The sequence below is a fragment of the Ranitomeya imitator genome, chromosome 3 (assembly GCF_032444005.1).
Source record: "Ranitomeya imitator isolate aRanImi1 chromosome 3, aRanImi1.pri, whole genome shotgun sequence".
In the NCBI taxonomy this organism is placed as follows: Eukaryota; Metazoa; Chordata; class Amphibia; order Anura; family Dendrobatidae; genus Ranitomeya; species Ranitomeya imitator.
This window is the reverse complement of record NC_091284.1, coordinates 823,361,932-823,367,860: the sequence shown is the minus strand read 5'-3', so window position 1 is coordinate 823,367,860 and position 5,929 is coordinate 823,361,932.

Here is a 5,929-nt window from a genome sequence, read left to right as displayed (position 1 = left end):
GTACCGTCTTGGATTATTTGTACGGGACCCTTTTATTATACGGTACTATCTAAGATTCAAGCAGTACAATAAAACTGCGAATGACCATGAAATGACTCTGCTCATTCTGTCCTAGTCTACACAGCAAAGCTGGCAATGAAGAGGCTGAGTAATGGAAGCATCACCGTTGGGAAACCTTGCAGTAATCATGATTTGATATTGATAGGCGCTCATCCAAATGAGTCCTAAGGTTCGGAGACTGTGTTTGAGCGTCCATTTAAGTGCACACAATGAAAAGCACTCCATGTAATAAACTTGATGCGCAGTAATGTCATAACACTGCTGTGCGCATGTTCAATCCTGGGTCACTGCTTCAGGGTTCAGTAACTTTGAGGTGGTTATAAGTGTCCTGCTCAGACATCTGAAGAATTCCAGAAACTACAGGGAAAAGCTGCTAAAGAAAGTCGTCAGAGAAACGTTAGAGGGGTCTGCTGACATCTACGAATACGAAGTCACAAACCTTACAGAAGGGTCTATGCCAACAACTGAACATGCTGACGCCTATAAGGACAGCATCACATACTATCCATAGGCTGCAATGAAAAGAGAAAACTCTGCTGCAAACACTTCTTTATGCCTCGGTAAAGAAAAGCATTAAGGTGTAAAAACCCGAACAGTAGGATTATATCTTACACTGTATGTTGTACTTCAAATACAGAAATCCAAAACATGGACACGTGTGTTGTGCACAATTAGATTACTGGATTAGTGCTTCCACCAGCAGAACAGTGAGTGCAGCTCTGTGGTATAATACAGGAGGTAACTCAGGGTCAGTAATGTAATGTAATGTATGTACACAGTGACTGCACCAGCAGAATAGTGAGTGCAGCTCTGGAGTATAATACAAGATGTAACTCAGGATCAGTAATGTAATGTATGTACACAGTGACTGCACCAGCAGAATAGTGAGTGCAGCTCTGTGGTATAATACAGGATGTAACTCAGGATCAGTAATGTAATGTATGTACACAGTGACTGCACCAGCAGAATAGTGAGTGCAGCTCTGGAGTATAATACAGGATGTAACTCAGGATCAGTAATGTAATGTATGTACACAGTGACTGCACCAGCAGAATAGTGAGTGCAGCTCTGGGGTATAATACAGGATGTAACTCAGGATCAGTAATGTAATGTATGTACACAGTGACTGCACCAGCAGAATAGTGAGTGCAGCTCTGGAGTATAATACAGGATGTAACTCAGGATCAGTAATGTAATGTATGTACACAGTGACTGCACCAGCAGAATAGTGAGTGCAGCTCTGGAGTATAATACAGGATGTAACTCAGGATCTGTAATGTAATGTATGTACACAGTGACTGCACCAGCAGAACAGTGAGTGCAGCTCTGGAGAGGAGGATGCCTGCCCAGGATGTATGCTGCTTATTTCCTGATGTGTAACAGCTGTGCTATAAAATCCCTTCAGGCTGTTAGTTTCATGTACACCTGAGTGTTGGCGTCGCAAGGAATGACCGGCCTGTTACACCACGTGCACGGAGTCAGTGTTCCGTGTCATTATAGGGGCAGCACGGTGGCGCAGTGGTTAGCAGTCTTGCAGCGCTGGAGTCCTGGGTTCAAACCCCACCCAGGACAACATCTGCAAAGAGTTTGTATGTTCTCCCCTGGTTTGCGTGGGTTTCCTCCGGGTTCTCTGGTTTCCTCCCACATTCCAAAGACATACTGATAGGGAATTTAGATTCTGAGCCGCAACGGGGACAGCGATGATAATGTGTGTAAAGCGCTGCAGAATATGTTAGCGCTTTATAAAAATAAAGATTATTTATTTTATTATGGAACACGGTGCATAATGGATTCAGGGATCGGTTTGTGTCCCATGATTTCTTTTCCAGCCATGGCTCCATTAGACGGCGGCTCCAGACTTCGTCCATCCTGGTTGGGGAATCTGCCTCTTCGGGGGCCGCAGTCTACGTTACCTGGAAGGTACCATGGATGAAGTGACGGGAGCAGGCCTCGCTCCCCGCCTCCCATTCCACTATCAGACCAATATCCTTAATTGTAGACTGAACCTTTTGGGTTTAGGATGTGCAGGAAGATGGTGACCTGGACCCGTTGTGTCTGGATATGGCCGCACTCCCTGATCTGGACCCTCTGCTCGCTGGCTCTCATTTTGAATGTTGAAATTCGCATCCCTTCTAATTTGAAAAAATATGGCTGATATAGTGAATGATTTTACCTAATTTTTTTTTTTTTACACCAATTACTAAACTTTTTCTCTGCTATAGAAAAACATGCCGATATATATGCTGGGCATCGCCTTAATCACTGTGATAGTATGTTAATGAACTAAGAAAACATGGATTTCTTTAGCATAAGACATTGGATTACATTAGATATCAAGGAATTATTTTATTCTACTTTCTATGACCTACGAGACTGTATGACGGCATCTCTACTGACAATCCCTTTAAGAAAGCCATGTACTGCAACTCTGGAGGAAAAAAACTAGTCGATTTTTAAAGTGTTGGCGCCATCTAGTGGTTAAACAGAATATAACATCAAGTCTATTTTTTTCCCATGATTTGCAGGTGAATGCAGTCTATTGTTCCCTGTTATCAGCCACTTGGGAGAGGCTGTAATGCAGTACTGTTATAAGATGATTTATTATCAGGAGCAGATCCTGCCGGATGGCAATCACAGATGACCCTGTGGGTGAGCTGTGCTGTGTGCACCCAACTAATAGACAGATGAGATTCCGAAATCTGGATATTCTAGAAGATTTCCATGTAATCGAGAAGGAAATGTCAAGTGCAGCCATTGTGATTCTTTGTATGATGCCCTAATAACACGGCCGTACAGAACCCGTGTACCCGTGCCACGCAGCCCTATCCAGTATGCGAAAGCGTTGTCTGAAAACAACATGGGCATCTCGTCAAAACTTGTGATAAAATAAAGGGAATGTCATCAGAAAATGACCGATTGTCTAAACCAGGATTTTATGTTAAATGTATTTTAAAAATTTTGGCAGTTTTGTTTTTCACAGTCGTTATTAACCCCTTAATCCCATATGACGTACTATCCCGTCCAGGTGACCTGGGACTTAATTCCCAGGGACGGGATAGTACGTCATATGCGATCGGCCGCGCTCACGGGGGGAGCGCGGCCGATCACGGCCGGGTGTCAGCTGCCTATCGCAGCTGACATGCGGCACTATGTGCCAGGAGCGGTCACGGATCGCTCCCGGCACATTAACCCCCGGCACACCGCGATCAAAGATGATCGCGGTGTGCCGGCGGTGCAGGGAAGCATCGCGCAGGGAGGGGGCTCCCTGCGGGCTTCCCTGAGACGATCGGTACACGGTGATGTATTCACCGTGTACCGAGCGTCTTCTCCCTGCAGTCCCCGGATCCAAAATGGCCGCCGGGCTGCATCCGGGTCCTGCAGGGAGCACTTCCGGGTCAGGATCAGGCTGCAGCTGCAGCTCTAATCCTGCCCGGCTGTATGTCAGATCACCGATCTAACAGAGTGCTGTGCACACTGTCAGATCGGTGATCTGTGATGTCCCCCCCCGGGACAAAGTGAAAAAGTAAAAAAAAAAAATTTCCACATGTGTAAAAAAAAAAAAAAAAAAAAAATTTCCTAAATAAAGCAGAAAAAAAAAAATTATTCCCATAAATACATTTCTTTACATAAAAAAAACAAAAAAACAATAAAAGTACACATATTTAGTATCGCCGCGTCCGTAACGACCCGACCTATAAAACTGGCCCACTAGTTAACCCCTTCAGTGAACACCGTAAGAAAAAAAAAAAAAACGAGCCAAAAAACAACGCTTTATTATCATAACGCTGAACAAAAAGTGGAATAACACGCGATCAAAAAGACGGATATAAATAACCATGGTACCTCTGAAAACGTCATCTTGTCCCGCAAAAAACGAGCCGCCATATAGCATCATCAGCAAAAAAATAAAAAAGTTATAGTCCTCAGAATAAAGCGATGCCAAAATAATTATTTTTACTATAAAATAGCTTTTATCGTATAAAAGCGCCAAAACATAAAAAAAGATATAAATGAGGTATCGCTGTAATCGTACTGAACCGAAGAATAAAACTGCTTCATCAATTTTACCAAACGCGGAACGGTATAAACACCTCCCCCAAAAGAAATTCATGAATAGCTGGTTTTTGGTCATTCTGTCTCACAAAAAATCGGAATAAAAAGCGATCAAAAACTGTCACATGTCCGAAAATGTAACCAATAAAAACGTCAACTCGTCCCGCAAAAAACAAGACCTCACATGACTCTGTGGACCAAAATATGGAAAAATTATAGGTCTCAAAATGTGGAGACGCAAAAACTTTTTTGCTATAAAAAGCGTCTTTTAGTGTGTGACGGCTGCCAATCATGAAAATCCGATATAAAAAACGCTATAAAAGTAAATCAAACCCCCCCTTCATCACCCCCTTAGTTAGGCTAGGTTCACATTGCGTTAATGGGTTAACGCTAACGGACAGCGTTGCACGGCGAAAATGTCACAATTAACGCCGTGCAACGGGTCCGTTAGCACAACCATTGACAGCAATGTGATTTTCGGGTGTAGCGCATCGCTAGAGCGTGCCATTTTCGGCTCGCGCTAGCAAGGTGCCATTCTTTTGTGGCGCGCCTCAGATGCTGCTTGCAGCGTCCGCGGCGCGCCCGAGGTCCAATCCCCGATCTTCCAGAGCGGGGACGTTAACGCGACCACTAAACACGACACCTAAAAAGACATTGCGTTAGCGCAATCCGCTAGTGCTAAACGGATTTCCCTAACGCAATGTGAACCTAGCCTTAGGGAAAAATAATAAAATTAAAAAAAAATGTATTTATTTCCATTTTCCCATTAGGCCGCCGTCACACATGCGAGTTTTACGTGCGTAAGAGCGCATAATCTACGTACGTAAAACTCGCTAAACATACGGCACCATGATTCTCAATGGGTCTAGTCCTTTTAGGCGTATATTACGGATCCGTATTATACGTTCCTCTACGGCCGTACAAAATCGCAGCATGCAGCGTTTGTCAGCGTATTGCGCAAACAAAACGCCAATGCAAGTCTATGGGAGAGCGTATAATACGGAATGCATACGGACCATGCGTGTGCATTGCGAGAAATACGCACCTCACTGGCAGATGTCCTGAACTTTCAAAAGCCCTCAATCAGGCAGGTGAGACATGCTAATTAGCTGAAAAAGCCAGACAGTGAACCCGGAAGTCTGCTGCACGCCTCCACGGAGTGAGATTCAGCGTGGCCCGCATAATTAATGTAGACATGCTGATCATTTTGATCCAGGAGAGGCCAGAAATATGGGACCAAAGAGACCCCAACTACGCCAACAGGGCAGTAAAACAAGCTGCATGGAGGAGCGTGTGTGGGTCCCTCTTCCCACAGTATGACCAGCAGCCACGTGCGGCCCAGCGACAAATAAGTAAGTACACCCATGTTTGCAATGTAATGTTCTTGCTAAACAGCAGGCCCTTACTACTTTGAATTGCTAAACCTTAATTTATTAATTCATCCTTAAAGTTATATATATCCAAGCAGTATATACATGGTGCTGGATATGATAAATGGATTTGATTAAGGTTTAGAACAGGTGTTCCCTTAATAACATGGTTTTCCAGTAATTTGTTTTTCTGTGATAGAGGTTAGCTGACTCTGTCCTTGTGGCCTTTCTTCCTAATTTGTATTTTTTTGAGGAAATTCTGGCTTAATGTGAGCCACAAAAGCCTCTTTCTATGCTACATTGCAATCTGTGTCCTCCATTACACCTTGTGTGAGCACTCTGCATAATGGTCTAAGCAATGTGTGTATTTTTTGTTGTTTCAGTGGATGATGTTACAACAAGGTGGCGGAGTATCCGGGACCAGTATAGGAGGGAGAGGCAGCAGC